A 10,651-nucleotide genomic window follows, 5' to 3' on the forward strand; every position below is an offset into this window, starting at 1 on the left:
TCTGCGGTGAATGGGTGCCGTCAGAATGAGATTCCAAACAGCTGATAAAAACATCACAATAATCCACAAGTAATCCACATCACTCCAGTGCATCAATTAACATTTTGTGAAGCAAAAAACTGCATGTTTGTAAGAAATAAATCCATCATTAAGACATTTTTAACCATTGCATCTGACTAAAATGCAAGTCCTCTAACCATATTATAACTTTCTTCAGTGAAAAAGTCGTCTTGTCTGAATTAGGAGAGAAATATGCACAGATGAAGCATCATTTACAAGCAATAACAGTCCAAAATAGTCCTAAACAAATATATGGGTGAGAAGTTATTACACATTATGGACTCCAGTTTTGGCCGAAAGCTACATTTTAAAGTTAAAATGTCTTGATGGATTTGTTTATTACAAACATGCAACTTTTACCTTTACAAGACATTAATTTATGAACTGGAGTGGTGTGGATCACTTGTGGATTATTGTAATGTTTTTATCAGCTGTTTGGACTCTCATTCTGATGGCACCCATTCACTGCAGAGGATCCATTGGTGAACAAATAGTGCAATGCAAAAATTTCTCCAAATTTGTTCCTATGAAGAAACAAACTCATCTACATCTTGGATGTCCTCAGGGGGAGTACATTTTCAGCAAATTTTAATTTTCATGTGAACCGTTCCTTTAAGTGTATTTTTGCTCCCTGGAAATCGAACCCACAACCTTGGCACCGCCAGCTTTATGCTCCACCAGTTAGAGAAACCAGGAAAGTGCTAATTTAAGTTTACAGAAATCAAAGGTCCTTAAAAGGAACTTCGGATGGGAAATAATGGATTTCTCAGTACTTTTCACACCTGCTTCTCAGCTTTAAATCCAAACTTGGCATTTATATCTGGAGTTGGTTCATCACCACAACAGTAAGACTAGTGAAATGACCACAACTCCTATTTCCATCCTCTTGCACATGCACTCGCTCTATTGTGTACACGGCCGATGACTGTACGATGAATTTTGACGTGACCTACGGGACGCAAACACAATAGGACGAAAGCAGGACTCGCAGGAAAACAACAGAAGCCGTGGGTGCTCAGGAGGTGTGGGGTCCCTGACGTGCAGATTAGGGTTGTGGGAGCACTTTGCAGGTTGTTGTCGCAGAAAAGCCAGCAGAGAATTGCACTAGCTCATCCCTAGATAGACAAGAGTGTGAGCAGAGTAGGCAACAAATTTGTTTTGCACTAAATTAAAAGACCTTAAGAAAAGGAAAAAGTCAAATGGATTCGGTCTATATAATCGGTGCATCTGTTTCTCAAATTATTTTTGCTATATTTTTTTTTTTGTTTTAATATTTCAGATGCATTAACTTGTCGTGTAGAATCTACTCATTTTAGAAAACTATTCATTCATGCATTTATTTACCTTTTAATTATTTTTTTGCATATGCACAAATCAACATTGTTTCTTTCAAATAGGATTTAAGATAGTTATGATATACAAAAACCTAATAAAATGATAAAATGGGCAGCTGTGGTCCTGAATGCACCCCTTAGTTGTGAGTTTTTATGTCTAGACCAAAACCAGTCTTAAGTAGCACGGGTTATATTTGTAGCAATAGCCAATAAAACATTGTATGGGTCAAAATGATCATTTTTTCTTTTATGCCAAAAATCATTAGGATATTAAATAAAGATTAAGTAAATTTCCTACCGTAAATATATGAATGTTTAATTTTTTATTAGTAATATGCATTGCTAAGAAATTCATTTGGACAACTTTAAAGGCGATTTTCTCAATCTTTTTTTTTGCACCCTGAGATTCCAGATTTTCAAATAGTTGTATCTCAGTCAAATATTGTCCTATCTTAACAAACCATACATTAATTGAAAGCTTTCAAGATAATCGACCCTTATGACTTTCGAAAAATTAAGATTTTAATAAATAAGATTTCCATACATGTATGGTTTGTAAGAATAGGACAATATTCGGTCGTGATCCAACAATTTCAAAATCTAAAATCTGAGGGTGCAAAAAAATCTAAATAATGATAAAATCAGCTTTAAAATTGTCCAAATGAAGTTCTTAGCAATGCATATTACTAATCAAAAATTAAGTTTTTGATATATTTATGGTAGAAAATTTACAAAATATCTTTATTTAATATCATAGTGATTTTGGGCAAAAAGAAAAAATTATAATTTTGACGCATATTGTATTGTTGGCTACTTAAGTCTGGTTTGTGGTCCAGGGTCACATATCAGAAGCTTACTGTAACTTTGAAAGCTTTGAAACTGCAAAAATGAGGCGTCTTGAACATTTTGTGTTACTGACATCAGGTGAATGCATTAGCACATGTGATTCATCGTGAGGTAAGCGCCTGAAGAACTAGCAATAATAGTAAAATAAAGTTTATTTTGCAGACTAAACTTTGAGATTGGAAGATGGAGCACTTCAAAGCATCCAAAACCAGTGAAATATAAGATTTTTGAGATTTGGGGTCAAAAAAAAAAAAGGTGCAGCTCCGGAGATCAACGCATGTCCAACGCATGACTCACTGAGAGTAAATTTGACCTGGCCCTGTAGTATTTTGTGAATGTAAGTGAATCATCATTGTTTGGGAGACTTTCAAGGAATCGAAGGTTTCTGATAGTCAGTCGTTTAATGGCCTGTGCCGGTTCAGACGGAGCATTAATGATTTTGTCCTCCCACTAATACCGCATGAGGTGTCAGTCATACACTCCGCCGCCTGCCAGATTACATCCACTTTCAATTTCTCCACGGCCAGATGGTTTCTTCACACTGCATAAATAAATGAATGCGGGTGTGTGGACCTCCATAGCACGGATCACATTCTCCGCGCTCGTCTCGTCGACGAGGCGAGTTCCGATCTCGCAACCTCAGAGGTGAGCGGGCCGTGCGCCGTGGCGCGTTTAAAAGACGCGTTAACCGCGCGGCCCCGCGCTCTCCTCATCCGAAAGCAACTCGCACCTCAGAGTGTTATGCTTGTGGTTGTAGTATAAGGCACAAATTTGCGAACGCTGTTAGACAGATCGCATCACCTTTGGCTGCGGTGTGAACCTCTATCAATTATGTATCTTTCCCTTTGATGATCGCATTCCGTTAGAATAGCTGCTAATGAATCGCGAACGACGACGTCGTCGCGTTCACGTGGGCTATTCAATTTCACCAGCTTGATGTGAGGACGTGAACACGGGCCGAAAGGTGTTTCAGATGGGCTTCCAGTCATTAGGACCTGGCAGCGGTGCCTTTCTCTCTCTCTTTTTCTCTCTCCTACCTGTAAATGGACTCGGAGGAAAAACAGTGACGGAGCCCGGTGAGAATTTCACTGGGGGCCTGAAAATTCACACCCGCCCAAGGTGTTGTTTAGGCGTCTGATAAACATGTGAGAAAATAATAGGCTGGAGAGGAGTGGGTGCTTCAACCAAGGAGACCAGAGTCAAGATCTAGATTTTTGAATAATTAACTTTGTGATCAAGACGATATCAGTCTGTTAGTCTTCATTTGTTCAATAGGAGCAACAAAAGAGAGGAAGAGGGAGAGGGAGCCAGGCATGAGAGAAAGAGAGAGAGAGAGAGAGAGAGAGAGACGAGAGTGTCTTGGAAACCAGAGTTGTGGATCTAATTGAGGCTGCAAGCGGCCATATGGGCTAGTGTGAAAATAGCAAACGCTATCGGTAACGGAGAAATACGAAAGGGGAAAAAAAGCAGAACAAGTCGAAGAATATCTTCGATGCAGCCGGAGCCAAAAATCCCTCCAGCTGTAGGGACAAAACCAAGCCATCTTTTGCTATTCTGATCGCGGCGTTCTTTGCGTCCGACGCGATGTGAATGACTGAGGCGGCCTTAAGATGCTGAAACGCACGCATGCCAGCCATAGGAAGCAGGCCAAGAATGAAAAACAAAGTGCATGTGAGCCTCTCCTCCCAACGCGCCTGATGTTCCGAGGCTGCCTGTTATCCGAGGTGTTAATTGGCAAATTCGGTACAAGTCAAGAGCGTGTTCCCTGCCGTCCTCGCCCAGCTAGGCTAGGTCATTAAGCCGAGAATGGATTCTCTCATGCTGCCTTAACCCTTGAGGCGCATTGCAGCTCTGCCTTCCCTTCCTCCTTTTTAACCACCTACAAAGCAGAAAAGGGAAAGCCGTATATATATATATGAATGCAACACGAAACAGCCGCGCGTTGCATCATTATTACATTATTGCTTCCGAAAGGTCAGCTGTGTCACAATCGCAGCTCGGAACGGTGTCATGAAAATTCGCATTAAAAAAATATATATTTTCTAAGATCGATGGATATCGCAGTTCACCTTGCTGAGAATCGAACCCGTCACCTTGGCGTCGCAAGCGGATAGCTCTATTAAAAATAAAGGTTCTTTATTGGCATCTGTGGGTCGATTAAAAACCTTTAACCCAGTGAACAGGAAACGTTCTCTCAAACTTGTATTCAAACATTCTTCGTTTAGAATTATCCGGTTTTTAAGAACGTTCTAAAAACGTTAGCACAAAATGTTACATTTTTTAAACTCGAATCCGTTTTTGTTACTATGTTTCAGAACATTCTTAGAACATTCAAAATGTTCTGTCAAATGTATGAACAAACGTTCTTTCAGTAACATTAACGGAACATTCATTCAGAATGATCTGGTCTCCAATAATGTTGTTACTACGTGTTTCAGAATGTGCATATTTAAAACTAACGTTCCTGTAATATTTGCAAAATTGTGTTTCCTTAACATTATTCACAGAAAATACGTTTATAGCTTAACGGGAACGTTTCCAAAACGGCTGTGCAATTTTAATTGCACAAAAGGTTCTTTATAGTAGATTAAAAAATGTTTTTCACAATAAGAACAGCTGTTCACTGAGAGGTTTTTGGACATCCCAAATAGTTTTTTCTATGGCACCACTTTGAAAACCTAATTTTAGAAGGTTTATTTTTAAAGAGTGTACAGAAGCAGCAAACCGCATGACTTTAACAAGCTTGAAGCGAAGCCTAAGACGGTCTAAGAGGCCTTCCTTTCTGCTGCTTCCTCAGAAACGGTAGCGTCCTCTGGGGTTCCGGGTGCGATCTCACCAATGCCTCTGTCATCACTTGCTGTGACTGCCAAATCCGTGCTCCAGAATCGGGGGGCTCGCAAACCGGCATCGAAACAAACACACACAGCAGACAGGACTGCTCAGAGACCTACGGAAGGCAGCCTTTCGCTTCAACACATTTCGCCTGACATGAGGAGGATTCGCGTCGCATCCTGAACCGAGAGGGACCGGCGCGTTGCTTGTTGGGTAACATGGAAACTGCGGGGTGGCCCTATCCTCTCTTGCCCTTACTTTTGGTCTGCATCCCATGTACTCACATGTGTTTATGTAGGAAGTTGTTGATTGTCTGCACGACTTTGATATGGAGAGATGGCCATCGAGCCATCGGGAGGCTAGAAAATATCGGCCAACTGACCTGCAACACCTGCTGAGATCGGCTCTTCTTGCAATGCACATTTCTCACAGGTGCATGAACGAATTAGATGTTAAGAATAATATGCAATTCTGGAAATAAATGCGCTCTTGAAAATAAAGGTTATTTTTGGCACATACAGTTCCATCAAGAATATCAGTGCGGAAAATGTTCTTTAGATTTTTATGTTCTTCAAAACATAATGGGGGAAAATGTCCTTTTTTGGCATTTGGTTCTTTGGGATACCCAAAACGGTTCCTCCATGCAATTTAGTTTTTTTTAAAACTATTTCTTAAAAACGGCAAATCTGATATTTTGTGAAAACAGAAAAATACAAACTGCAACATAAAATAGAAACCAAATGTACGGGAAAAAAAGACACGTGACAAGAGAATGACAGTCAAACCTGACCCTAGATTTCACAACAAACACAAATTGACACTGCGATTGAATCCTCAGTTTTCAGGTGTTTGCAAAAAAAGGCAACAACACAGAGCAGTCATTATAAACACTGCACACAATACTGTGGGAATATACTTCCTCTGATCAAACTTTGTCAGTGGTGATGCTGAGACTGCCTCTGACTTCCTGTTAATTAACACTACATATTAATTCCTCCATCTTTTTTCCCCCTCTCCTCTCCCAGACTGTTATTTGGCAATAGTCTGGCAGTGCTGCAGACACTGAGTTATACTCAGCTTGTGGTTATTTGGCTGTACAAAAAGAAATAATCAGAATCAACATTGATAAGTATTGTTTTTCCTAAATAGGGAAATGCATAAACGAAATGGAGTTTGTGATATTTAAAATGCCTATTATTTATTATTTTTTTAAACTATTTTTTGTATCTAGTGGTCGAGGGCTGCTTAAGGAATTAAGAAAACTCTTTACGCACAATCTGCTTTAACGAAACAAAATAGATAAATAAAATAAATAAAAAAATTAAAGCAAGAATTCTATTTTTGATACCTGTGTTTTATATTAATCACGTCATGGAAGCCGAACGAATAAATTCAGCAAATCCTCTTTGTGAGGTCATAATGATTTCGTTTCAGGCAGATTGTTTTAAAAGTTATGATATCGCAATAATGCAATTAGAGTCGTGCAGTGACTCAATTAAACGTGTTAACAGTTGGCTAGTTAGTTTATTCTCCGCTGTGACTGAAACGAGTAAATAGACATCTATAATCTGGTTTGTAATTTCCGCCTGCATATTAAACCTTTTAGCATTTTGGAAAAAGTTTTTCTTCCCCACAGAATGGGTTGCCACATTGTTTATAAATAAAATAGAATTCTATTTCTCAGGAAAAATAAAAAGAAAGCGAATAAACGAGAAATTATTTCAGAATAAATAATGTTTTATTGTTCTCAAGATAATATTTTTTTAATATTTGTATTATTTATGTGGTAGCCGACTAATAGCAGTATAGGCCTAAAAAAATCTATATCTCCCAAGATGCATGAACATGATGTTCTATATGGCATAAGGAAGCATTAACTGAGGTAAGATTAGACACAAATGAAACAGCAACAGATGTTTCAAATGATGCTAATTTAATGTCATTATCCGTGTCCCCGTTTCTCTATTTAACGGTAAGTAGCATCGAAATTAATTAAATTAGAATGCCCTACATTTCCAACATGGCCTTATAATTTATATAAATAATATAGAATATAAGTATAGACAGACAGACAGACAGATAGATAGATAGATAGATAGATAGATAGATAGATAGATAGATAGATAGTCCAGTTGTTGCCTTAAGGAGTAGGTTGATCCATTCATATTAAATTTATTATATATATATATATATATACACACTACACTTTTATAATATACCTATATATTATTACAGACAGATTTTTAAAATGAGAGATATTTTAAATTAGTATTCAAGCAATGCAACTTCTTGTACTTGAAGGAACCTTTTGGCTCGTTCATGCGTTGGTGGAACTTGAGCCAGTACAGTTCTGTGCAGGTCTCTCTCTCTCACTCTCTCTCTCTCTCTCTATCGGTTTTCTTCGCGTTGGAATGAAGCTGGTGACTTGCTGTTTTTCGCTGAACTGTGCGGCGGCGGCGGCGGCAGCAGCAGCGGCGGCAAGCGCGGAGCGTCTGATTAGCATGCGGCAATAATGAGGGTGAGCCGGGTTCCATTGTTCTAACACCTCCCCTCTCCTCCGCACCAATCTGTCAGCGTTCAGCCTCAAATGCTGCTCTCCACAAATGAATTGGATAATTAGTTGCCCCTCACGAATGCTGCACTCTTCTCACCCCTGATTGCTTTCACCTTTTTGCTCCTGGCAATTTTGACACCTCGTAATCAGCCTGCTGCTTCTCCTTCTCAATCTATAACCCTCGTCTTCCTCCTCCTCTTTTTTTGGGACTTTAATCCAAATACGGCGCGTATATAGCGAGAAAGTGCGCAGATGAATGGAAGGCCTGCTTTACGGCACATAATGGATGCGACGTCTATAGATCTTTTGAATAATCAATGATATTTCTGTCGGCATTATGCTGTCAAAATTGAGTCAACAGCAAGGACAAAAAAAAAAGACAAAAAAGAAAAAAAAAACACATGGACCCAGAAACTGTCAGTACAGCTTTCCTCTTCCAAATAACGAGCACTGACAACGTAATTATGTACAAGCATCTGTCCACGACTCCAGAGAGAGAGAGAGAGAGGGAGAGAGAGAGAGATAGAGATCATTAGGGAGAGAGGAGTTCATATTTGCTGCCTTTTAGAATAAATTCATGCTTTGATGTGAGAGATGAGAATTTGAACGCTCTGTTTATCCAAGTTGGGTCGTGTATTATGCGCAACACATTGTGCGCTTTCGACATGCAATATTCAGCATTGCAAATAGAGCAAGAGCACGTCGCGTGTCTCGGTTGTTGTGTTGTTTTTGCTGTAGCAAAACAACAATGTGTCGCGCTAGACGTTGCGAAATTATGCTTCATTAAAACAAGACGATTTGGGGAGGAAATGGATGAAAGAGCATGGCCGCTAGTACAACTCCATATGTCATAGGCCTACCTTAAAAAGTTTTGACCCTGAAAGCTGATCTACGCTAAACAAGAAGTTCAATATGGCTCAATGCAACATAGCCTAGTCGGCCTAAAGGTATGGGGGAAAAAACAGTATGTATGCTATATGCTATTTTGCAAAGCGAAAGTAAGCATTTTCTTTAAATGTGCGTGACTTCCGGTTTAATAACCGCTATAGGTAAATAACGTACAGTAAATGATGAAATTGCTTGCGCTACAAACCAGTGTGTTTATGTTCATGATAATACGTTAACATAATATAACAAACAGCAGTATGTAATATAAAGAAGCACAATAGACCGTTTTTGTATGGACGAAATAACTAAGTGGAAAAACCCGGAAGTCACGCACATTCACGTTACAAAAGGCCTTGCGGCTTTTAGGGAGTTTTTTTTGTTTGTTTGTTTGTTTGTTTTTGCAATGCATTGCATTGTATTGCAATAATAAATTATTAACAACAAAAATAATACACAAATAAATTGTTTACATTTTTAACATAAGTTACAAAACATTAATTTTACACCTTGTGATTTTGAGCATTTTAATTAAATTAGATTATTTTATTATTCAATACTAATTATGTGACCCTGGATCACAAAACAAGTCATAAGTCTCAGTTTTTTTAAAATTGAGATTTATACATCATCCGAAGTATTAAAAAATATAAAAAAGAAGATGAATAAATAAGCTTTCCATTAATGTATGGTTTGGGGGTGCAAAAAAATCAAAATATTGAGAAAATCTCCTTTAAAGTTGTCCAAATGAAGTTCTTAGCAATGCATATCACTAATCAAAAATTAAGTTTTGATATATTTATGGTAGGAAATTTACAATATATCTTCATGGAATTTTTTTTTTGGCTATTCTACAAATATACCTGTACTACTTAAGACTGGTTTTGTAGTATAATATTATGTAGATTTAATATTTTGGAATAATAGTTTAAATTATTTGAAGTTATCCTCAGCCCCCTGTTTAGTAACTACTGCCATATGCAACAAAATAAGATATTTAATGCACATTTATTTATTTATTTGGCAAGTAGCAGTAAATAGAGCTGTTTAGTCATGACATCAATTTGTAGGCTGACCTGGATAACTCATCATGCCTTCCCTAGGGAATTTCCTACAGGTTTTTCAGAACAGCCTTTAAAATTAAAGTTGCTAAATAAGGACTATAACACTTTTCAGATTCATCAAGCATGCAAACTCTGTACTAAAATTCTTGTAATTTGTAGTCTGCATTTAGAAACTTGTTAGCGAGTTACATTAATAAACAAAACAACATTAGTGGCTTCAAACTTTACATATGAATGTTTAGGATTTGTCTCAGAACAAAACCTGAAATGTTAACCACAGATCTTATTTTACTCATAAAGCAAAAAAAACCCATAGGCAACTCCAAAAGGAAGCCAAGCCTTGAAACTGCTGATTCTTTTTCAGGTTTTAGAACCACAAACTGAACAACTCTATAATCATGATAACATACAGTAAGCTGGTCATTATCGCGAAGTAAACGCCGCTGTGTGTTGTTGAATCGCCCAATCAGTGTTTATTTTGCGATAATGACCAGCTAGTTGTACATTATCCCTTAAATCAATATTTTTAGGGATCTTTTCTTCACTGAAGCTCCACATTGCAAAAGTCCCCATGTGTAGCGTCAGTCTGCCAGTGTGAAAAACAACAACAAAACTAGTTCCTCTTCTTCACACCAGCTCATCTATGCAGTGTGTATGTGTGTGTGTGTGTTAGCAGGCTGTAATTCGGGGCGCTGCGAGGTCTTCACTGCACACACGTGTGCGACTATACACATTTCTGCTCAACGCGTCGTCGCTGGAATTAGCGAAAATGATTACGTTTGTTTACGAGGCTGCTAATTATCCACACACACACAGTCCAATGCAGCATCAAGGACATGGTTTAAGATCCTCCGATAAAAACACAAGCACATCTGTACACGCGAGAGCACACTGCAGTTTATGCATTTGTTAAGCTGGCATCGGATAATGATGGGGAAATAAAAGCCAAGATGAAACTATTCAGCATGTATCCATAGCTCAACTAGAGATATAAGCTCAAACCGAAGGATAAAATGCACTGGGAAAAAAAATAGTAGTAATAATAATAATAATTATTATTAATATTATTATTAATA

The sequence above is a fragment of the Labeo rohita genome, chromosome 9 (assembly GCF_022985175.1).
Source record: "Labeo rohita strain BAU-BD-2019 chromosome 9, IGBB_LRoh.1.0, whole genome shotgun sequence".
Taxonomy (NCBI): domain Eukaryota; kingdom Metazoa; phylum Chordata; class Actinopteri; order Cypriniformes; family Cyprinidae; genus Labeo; species Labeo rohita.